Genomic DNA, 10,615 nt, shown 5'->3' on the forward strand with positions numbered 1-10,615 from the left:
TAACGATACATCCTCAGAATCTGGAAGAAATACCAGATATGACTATGCAGTCATTTTCAGTTATATTTGAAACATCATGAAAATGGGAAGAGTGCCACAAGATTGGAAAAATTAAAATGTTTGTTTTTAAGAGAGAATAGACTATGTAATTTACCTAGATTTTAGTTTTCAAAAAGTATCAAAAAATTCTTGACAATATAATTCATACAATTATTGTGGAAAAGGGGAAAACAGCCATATAGTCCAATGAAATACATGCAAAACTTGTTGGATGGCCAGACACAAAGAATAGTTGTTAATGGTTCAATGTCAACAATAACAGGAAGCAGTTAGGCAGCTCAGTGGATTGAGTTCAAATCTGGCCTCAGACACTAGCTGTGTGATCCTGGGGAAGTCACTTAACCTCTGTTTGCCTTAAACCACTGGAGAAGGAAATGGCAAACCACTCAAATATCTTTGTTAGGAAAATCTTGTGGATAGTATGATCTATAGGTCACAAAAAGTTGGACATTACTGAACAACTGAACAATAAGAAATCAGCAATGTCACAGGAGATGACAGAGTTATGCTTGAACCTGCATTACTTAATATTTTATTATGACTTAGATAAAAGTATAAACTGTATACTCATCAAATTTGTAAAATTTGAGAGGTAGAGCTAACCTATTAAGTGACATTCAGGATCCGAAAGGATTGTGACAGAATAGAGCATAGGACTGGAAATAATATGATTAAATTCAGTTGGGATAAATGAAAAATCTTATACTTGGGTACAAGGTAATATCAACTTTGTAAGTTCAAGATAGGGAAGTCATGGTTAGATAGAAGTTTTTCTGAAAGAGACTTTGGTGTTTTAGTGAAATGCAAACTTAATATGAGACAGCAATATAAAGTGACAGGCACAAAAGCTAATGAAATCTTGGACTGTATCAAAAAAGTCATAAATTCCAGAAGTAGGAAGTGATGATTTCACTTCACTTTGTTCTCATTGGAACTCATCTGGACTGCTGTGTTCAGTTCTGGGGGCCAAAGTTTAAGAAGGATATGGATAAGCTAGTGAGTGTCCAGAGGAAGGCAACCAGGATGAGGGGCCTTGAGTCAATGCCATATAAGATCAATTGCAGGAACTGGGTAGATTTAGAGTATAAGAGAGAAGACTCAGGTGGGTTATGATACCCATTTTAGGCATTTGAAGACCTATCATATTGACAGGAATAAGATTTGTTTTGCTTGCACTAAGAATCCTTCTGACTTTTAAATTCTTTAATTCTATGATTTTTTTAACCCCTTAAATTTGGGAAAACTTTCTAAGTTATAACAGTGTGATCTAATCTATGCTGTTAGACATAGTGTCTGGCACATATAGGCATTTAATAAATAATTGATGATTGATTAAATGATTCTAGGGAATATATACACTGATGAAATTGCTGGCCCTTCAAATATTGATAAATAGAAACATAATTTTTCAAAGTTGCATGCCCGAATGTGGACTATATCTGTTTCCTCATAAGGTAGCAAATCTATTTATGAATTGATGTAAGCCAATGTGATTTTTTTTCTTAATCTTATTTAATCATTATGGATCAAATGACAAGACTGACTTAAATTAAATAAACCATTGATAATTTATTATTGAATACAAAATATGTGTTTATTCACTTATACCTATAAACCTTGCCTAATGTGTCTAGATGAGAAAAAGAAAAAGAGGAGGATCAAACCATGTTGATGCACATTCCTTCTCCATGCCCTAAGGACAATGATACCATTTTCAGAAGAAATTGAGGAAAAGGATGGTTTCATTTTTGTTTTTAGAGTTCTTGAAATATCTAACCAAAGTGTATTATGTCCAGTAACTCCAAAATCTCTTTTCTAGCAAGCTTTTGTGATTTTCTCATTCATCATCTTCAACTTCAAATGAAGTTAGGACTTAAAAAAGAAAAAAAGGAGATAAAACATGCTTTTCAAATGCCAACAACATGCTTATCTTCTAAACACAAACATTTTTCAAATACTGTTAATGATTTTTTTTAAATTCACATTTTTGAAGGGGTCCAGAGTCGTTTTCTCTCTAGCACCTTAAAGCAAATCTCTCCCCATTCCCCCCCCAAAAAAAAATCCAGCTTAAAACTCTTTAAAAATAGACTACAGGATATATCAATTCCTTATGTACATTTAGGAACTTTTAAAAAATATGTTTAATTACTATAAGGGTAAGAAAGATCTACTTTATATCTAACTGAAATGATCTAACGGTATCTAGTCTATGGAATCATCTGTGTAAATAACTTGAAGATTTCTGCCCAGTGCATTCATGCTGCATTCCTCTTTATACATTGTAGTATCAGTATACAGAGGGAATGTGATGAAGTATATATGAATCCTCATTTTGACACTTTATAATTTAGTGGCCATTGGCAAGTCATTCAGCCTTCCAATTCTCTGTCTCAAATGTGATCAGAAAAATATTATATTTACATGGTACTTTGGGAACTTAAAATTTAATATAAATCTCAGTTACCATTATTTTGTCTTTTAAAAATTGTTTTAACATAGTTTAGTTATGCACATAAATTAACCCCAAAGTGTATTCTTCCAAAATAGTTAAGCAAATTAATTAAAGAGAGTAAGTATGTTGGTATAGTTATATATTATAATCTTTGAGATTTATTTGAGGGTCATGAAAGGTTAAGTGACTTACCCAGAGTCACACAGTCAGTATGTGTCACTTTCTGCTTTTCTATACCCGCCAACCATACAGATTTGTAATCTGATACTTATTTAAGGAAATGAAGGCAAAGATAACTCTGCTTCTGTAAAAATGAGGCAGTAAATAGATTGGTACACATGTGAGTAGTGAGATAGAGCTATTGGACACCATAGATACATTGTTTATAGGGCTAGAAGTAGAAGATCTGATGTAGAAAAAACATGTGATGAGAACAAGGGGTGAGAATTTTGAAGAGATAAAGAGCAATCCATAAATTATATAAAAGCAGTATCCAAAATCCATATTCTCCTATTGTAGAACCACTCCTTCCGTCTTTATCCATATCACCCTGAGTAATGGTGGATCCCACCAACCTACCCCAAGATCTTATCCTGGGCCCTCTTCTCTCTTTGTATATTATTAATATTGATGATTTCATCTTCTCCCATGGATTCAATTATCATCTCTATGTTGATGATTCACAGATCTACTCACATCTAGCCTGTCTCCTAACTTCCAGATTTGCATTTCTCATTTCTTATTGTACATCTTGAACTAGATGTTCTGTAGACATCTTAAACTCAACGTATCCAAACTAAGCTCATTATCTTTTCTCCATGCCCTTCCTAGTGACTAACTTTCCTATTACCATGTTGTGCACAAACATCCTCCAAGTCATCCTACTTCACAATCTAGGTGTCATCCTAGACTCTTAACTTTCTTACCCACACATCCAACCTGTTACTGATTCATGTCAATTCCATCTTTGTAACCTCTCTCTTAAATTCTCCCTCCCTCCTGTAACACTGCCACAATACTGATGCAAACCTTCATCCCTTCACACCTAGCTTTCTGATTGACATCCCTGGCTCAATACGCTCCCTCTCCAACTCAGCCTTTTTGAATCAGTTGTTAAATTGATACTCCCAAGAAACAATCCCGACAATGTCACCTCTATATTCAGTAAAATCCAGTCTATCCCTATCACTTCCAGAATCAAATATAAAATCCCATTTTCATTCAAAATCCTTCAAAACCAGTCTCTTTCCTACCTTTCCAGTAATACTACATTTTACTCATGTCCCTGCACCGTTTTTACCATGTATTCTGTAAGGCAACAACTAACCTCTTTTCTCTTTTTCTCACAAGATACTCCGTCCCCTGATTTAGATATTTTCATTGACTGTTTTCCATGTCTAGAAATGCCTTCCTCCTCATCTCCATCTGTTGGCCTCCCTGGCCTCACTGGCTTCCCTCAAGTCCCACCTTTGTAAGAGGTCTTTCCCAATCTCCCTTAATACTAGTGCCTTTTGTCTGTGAATATCCTCAATTCATTACACACACACACATACACACACACACACATGAAATAAGATGGTTTAAACCTAATTACTACCTGACTTCTGCTTTTTCACAAGTTGTTTTGTTTTGTTGTCAGATAGGGAGCACTTAAAACCAGTAGCTGCCAACGCTTGTTGATTTTACCTTTATAACATCTTTTGAATATACCCCCTTGTCTCCTCTACACTGTCACCACCTTGTGCGGGCTCTCATACCCGAACTATTGCAATAACTATTGGTAGAGCTCTGTACAAAGACATTCCCTAATCTAATGTATTCTCCACTAAGCTGTCAAAGTAATCTTCCCAAAGTGTAAGTGCATTCATATTGCCTTCACACACACACACACACACACACACACACATCATTCAATAAACTCTAGTGTATCCCTATCACTTCCAGGATCAATTATAAAATCTTCTCTTTGTTGTTCAAAGTCCTTCATAATCTGCCCTCTCTACCTCCCCAGCACACACTTTTCTGTTCTCATTATACCTTATACCACAATACGTACTCTGCAATCCAGTGACATGAATTTTCTTGATGTTCCTTGAACAATACACTCCATCTCCTGATACTAGGGATTTTCATTTGCTGTCCTCCATGACTAGAATTCTCTCCCTTCTGATCTCTATCTTCTGACTGCCCTCATTTCCTTCAGTTCTCAGCTAAATTCCCACCTTCTAGAGATAGCCTTTTCTACCCTCCCCCACCTTATATCTAGTGACTTCCCTCTATTGATTACCTAAAATTTACCCTGTATATAAATTGTTTGTACATGGTTGTTTGCATATTGTCTCCCTCATTAAACAGTGAACCTCCTAAGGACAAAGACAGCCTAGGCTTTGCCTTTCTTTGTATTCCCCATGATTAATACAATGACTGAAATATGATGATTACATAATAAATGGTTGTTGACTGATTGTATGCATGCATATCTCATTTTCTGCTTCTGAAAAGAAACCTTATAAACCCTTTGGATCAGTTTCTTTCTCAAATGTTCTTCTCAGTTTTTATTCACTGTAGAGTCATAAAAGGCTCTAAAACTTCTAAACAAAAGATGAGTGGCAGATTTGTATCAGTGCAGGTAGTTCTCTACAAAGAAAAAATCACAGGTCAAAACCTCCTTCCAAAATAGAACTAAACAAAACACTTCTTGTAAGGCTGAGCTTAGGGGACGCCTTCTCCATGCAACATTTCCTCCCTGTGGCTCAGTGAATAGAGCTCTGGGACTTGAGACAGGAAGACAGCTCAAATGTAGTCTCAGGAACTAACGAGTTGTGTGACCTTATGCAAGTCACTTAAAGTTAGTCCCTCTATTTGCTCAACTGTAAAATGGGGCAAATACTAGCACTTAATTCACAAGGTTGCTGTGAAGATCAAATGACCTAATATTTGTAAAATATTTAATGCAGTGCCTGGCACAAAGTAGAAGTTTAATAAATGCTTGCTTGCTTCCTTCCTTCCTTTATTTGATCTGTCCTTTGCTCTCACCACTTCTTAGGTAACCAGAGACTAGCCACCGAACCCTGTCTTTGCAAGCACGTACAAAGTGTAGCTGATGTAATTGCCTACATAAAAGAGGTAGAAAAACCTGCTTCTGAGGGAAATGTAATATTATAAAATGGAAGTCCTTTGGAAAATGCATCAGCACCTTTAACTGGTTCGGGCTTGTGTTTTATTTTCTTAACTAGACTTCTTATCTTCATATGACTGCTTTCTTCTTGATGACATTCTAGTGAAACAATTTGGGGCAGCTAGGTGGCACAGTGTCTAGAGCATTGACCCTGGCGTCAGGAGGACCTGAGTTCAAATCCAGCCTCAGATACATAACATTTACTAGCCGTGTGACTCTTGGCAAGTCACTTACCCCAATTGCCTCGCCAGCAACAATAACAACAACAAAATTGGAGACTAATTATTGGTGGCTAATAGTGGAGGAGAACCCACCAATCACTGGAGATCCAAAAGAATTTGAGAAGAGTCTGCTCAGCTCCTCAGGACTATATCTAGAATCCTGACAGAGCAGATGTAGCTATATTATAATTATCCCTGAACGTGTGTGTGTGTGTGTGTGTGCGCGCGCGCGCGCGCGTGTGTTTCACTCTTGTTATTATTGTTTAAATTGATGCGGAAGCTGAACAACCAGATTAAGGTCACCAGCTGGTATCAGGAAATGTCAGTTAAGGAATTCAGAAAAGAAATGTTGTTGGGAAGAATGATTTTGGAGTAATATGCACAGAAACAGTCAATGAAGCCATGAGCATGAATGAGAGTGCTATGTAAAAGACAAGAAGAAGAATAACATTAAAGACCTAAGGGACAACATAACAATGAAATGGGAGTTGGAAGAGCCAAAGAAGGAATAAAAACAGTTCTGGAGATCAGAGAAGAGCCAAATAACAGACAGTTATATGGTACATTCAGATGCAAAAATCACTTCATACATACTAGCTCATTTGAGTTTCACAACAACCTTGTAAGATATGTATTAAAGGTATTACCATTCCCATTTTTCAGACAAAGTTCATGACCAAACACAAAGGTATTCAATGTCAGAGGCAGGATTTGAATTCAGGACCTCTTGACTACAATTCTAATATTCTATTTAGGTGTGCAGCCTCTCTTCTCTGAGATTGTGATACCAAAGAGACCATTAGTCTTGGAAAGGTGATTTACTTTTTTTTTTTTCCACTGAGATAACAAAAGAGAAGGAACAGATTATGGCATAGAGCAATTTGAAGTAGAGAGAGGGCCAGAAATGATAGAAACCAGGTCTTCAAAGTGTCTCAGGATAAGAGGTAGGTTTTTCTGTTCTTTTCTGTCTTCTAAGGTGTCTAGGTGGTATAATGCATGCTAGACCTCCAGACCAGAAGACATGAATTTGAACCTGCCCTCAGACTAACTGTGTGACCCTGGAGAAGTGACAAGCTGTATTGGTTTCAGTTTCACAATCTGTGAAACAGTACCTACCTCCCAAGGTTGTTGTGAGGATCAAATAAGTTAATATGTATAAAACACTTTGCAAACTTGAAAGCACTGTATAAATGCTAGCTATTATTTTTTTTTATTTCAAAGTGATAAATTTAAAATGTTTAAAATCCAAATATCATGTAGTGCTGATCCTCTATAAAATAGTGAAATGGATAAAGTTCTTGGATATGCTTTCTCCTTTTTTTTTTCTTTTTCCTGCATCTCTAGAATTGCCCATTTTTATACTCTCAGAGCTCTAATCTCACTTAAATAGTTAACTCTTTCCATAAAAATTCCTTCCACTGATGATTATTAACAAATCATCTGCAATTACAGAGTTGTTTGGGACATAGAGAGCTTAAATCACTTGCCCTGGATCAATATGTGTCACAGGGGCTGAACTTAAACCCAGGGCTTTGTGACTACAAGGCTGGCCTTCTATGACCTATAATACTCCTCCCTTATTGACCTGCATAGAGACCACAAGATATTCTAAACATTGAAAGAAAACTGAATGCAGTACAACGATCACTCTCAAATCAATCTTCAGTGTTATTCTCCATAATGCCATGAGTCACTACAAGACAGATATTACTGCAATGACCCATGTTGATCAAGAACACTAATCAGGTCAAACTCCATAGACCATTTAAACTGTTCAATGGTCGTTTTATATACCTCATAGAGACACAGCTTCAAAGGTGAATGAGCTACTTGCAGTAAAACAAATAATGCCCAGGACACAAATCATTACTTGGTACCGAGGACACAAATCATCCAAGATTTTCTATGATTCACCGAATGTGCTCCTGGTAGAGGGTTAAGTATAGCATTTCAGTATATCTGACTCACTCAGTCACACAATCCTCCTGGTCACATTTGGCTTCTCAGAAGAAGTACAGCTGCTATTGTCAGTGTTAGTGGTGTGCTAACTGATTCATTTTTTGTCATGAAAAAAGAGACACTAGCATTTGCATTGTAGTTTGATAAAATATTTTGAGAACAGCGTTACTTACACCAAGATGTTACAATACACCAAGACATTAATATTTGACTGCAGCTTGTCCCTTAGAACAATTGTGAGCTCCCTCATTATAGCTTCAGGGCACTTAAAGTAATTCTGTTCAGCATGAATGGGACACAAACACACAGATTTTGGACAGTTGAGTGAGGAATATCTTCTATTAGCTATTATAAATTTTAATAAAGATTTTATCTGTTTGTCTCTGATTCCTTCCTACTTCAAACCTTGCTTTATTTCCCAACTTGGGTTTCTTGAGTTAGCCTTCCTATAACATCTGCTTAGTTTATACAATACTTCTCTTGGCTGGCATCTTTGGGTACCACTTTGCCTTTTAACCAGATTATGCACTGAATTACTCATATTGATATTTGTTTCAGGAGGACACCCACAGAGAGTGGTGAATTCAGTTGCAGTACAGGAACACCTCACCAAACAAAGGCAACATCAGGACTTCTGAAATTGTAATAGATATGCAGAAGCCTCTTTATGATGATTACACTATCCTGGAAGATAATACAAGATTATCAATTCTCTTAAATATAATTGATAAAGCATCATAAAGATTGTACTTGATAGTACCGAGGCTGGCTGCTTCTCATCCTAAGTCCTTATTGTTTTCTGTAGTCATTGTATTTATTGTCTTCCTGGCTCTGCTTACTTCATTTTGCATCAAGTTTATATAAGTCTTTCTTTGCCTCTCTGTATCCATCATGTTCATTGTTTCTTTTGTTGTTCAGTTATGTCTGAATCTCCATGACCCCATTTGAGATTTTTCTTGGCAAAGGTACTGGAATGGCTTGCCATTTCCTTCTCCAAGTCAGTTTACATATGAGGAAACTGAAACAAACAGAGTCAAGTGACTTGCCCAAGGTCACATAGCTAGTGAGTGTCTAAGGCCAGAATTAAACTCTAGTCTTCTAGGCCTGGTGGTCTATCCACTGTGCCTCCTAGCTGGCCCTCATTGTTTCTTACAGGAAACTAATATGCTATCACATTCCATTACACAGTTCATGTAAACTTCCACACTCTGGTTGTCTACATTCTTACACTTTACTATAACAAAGTGCTACTATAAATATTTTGGTGCATATGGTGACTTTTCCATCAATGAACTTGCAGTATAATCTCTAGGTCAAATTAATCAAGAATTTTAGTAACTTTATTCTCTTATTTTCAAAATTATTTTTATAATAGTTGTACTAATTCTCAGTTCCATCAAAAATATTAGTGTGCCTATCTTCCCAAGAACCCTGCAACATTGACAATTTCCAACTTTTGTCAGGTTTAACATTTTGCTGGAGTAAGGTGAAATCTCAGAATTCTTTCAGTTTGCATTTATCTTACTATTAATTTGGAATATTTTTTGTGTCGTTATTAATAGTTTGAAATACTTCTATCGAGAACTACTTATTCATATCTTTTGAAAGTTTGTTTATTGAGAAATGACTTTTAGTTTTATGCATTTCTTTTAACTGTCTTTTTATAGTAGATAAAATAACTTTATCAGAGATATTTAATTCAAACTTTTTTTCACTCTCAATTGTTTTCTCTGCCCTATATGGATTAGTATTATTTGTGCAAATACTTTAATTTCATGCAATTAAGACTATGTATTTTATATGTTGTAATCATTTATTTAAGAATAATTTATGTAACAATATATAATTTATAATAATAAATTTATAAGAATTTATATGAATTAATTTCTTACCCATAACTGTGTAAGGCCCAAGATATATTTCTCTTCTATTTTTTAACATGAGCTTAATATTCGGTTTTCACATTCATTTTGAATTTATTATAGAATATGTTATAAGATGTTGTCCTAAGTCCAGTTTCTAACTGACTTCTTTCTATTTCTATCTAGTTTTTTTTTTTTAATAGGGAATTCATTCCTGAGTAAATTATATTTGGTGCCTTATTGAGCTTTGGGTTATTGAGTTCCATTAATTCTGATTCTCTTTTGTCCAGTCTGTTTCACTGATCTCCTTTCTTTATTTTTTTAACCAGTACCAAATATTGTTGCTCATTGCAGGTTTATAACATATTTTGAGGTCTGCAAGTGTTATTTCCTTTTCCTTCCTGTGTTCTTTTTTCATTATTGACCTTGATATTCTAGATCTTTGTCTTCCAAATGAATTTCATTATTATTTTATCTTGTTTTCTGAAGTGTCACAGGCACTAAGATTCTAAGGAAACAACATGTATACACAAATATATAAAAAAAAAACATGCCTCAGATGTTAATAACAGCAAGAAAACACCATTATATAGAAAAAATATTCATAGAAGTATTTCTTGTGATAACAAAGTCCAGGGAAGAAAATAATGTGCTCAATAACTGGAGAACAACTGAACTGAGTTATATAAATGTAATGGGATACTATGACATGTATTTTCTGTGTGCCCTTAAAGAAGTCATTTAATCTTACAGGGACCAATATCATGTTTATCTTTTCAGTGAATTTCACACAGAAAAAATGTCTTCAAATACAAAAGAAAGATATATGGAATGTGGGTAGTCCACAATAATTTATTAAAAAAAAATAGGTGAAGGGTCTGTG

This window comes from Vombatus ursinus, unplaced genomic scaffold (genome assembly GCF_900497805.2).
Source record: "Vombatus ursinus unplaced genomic scaffold, bare-nosed wombat genome assembly UNPS02010284.1, whole genome shotgun sequence".
In the NCBI taxonomy this organism is placed as follows: Eukaryota; Metazoa; Chordata; class Mammalia; order Diprotodontia; family Vombatidae; genus Vombatus; species Vombatus ursinus.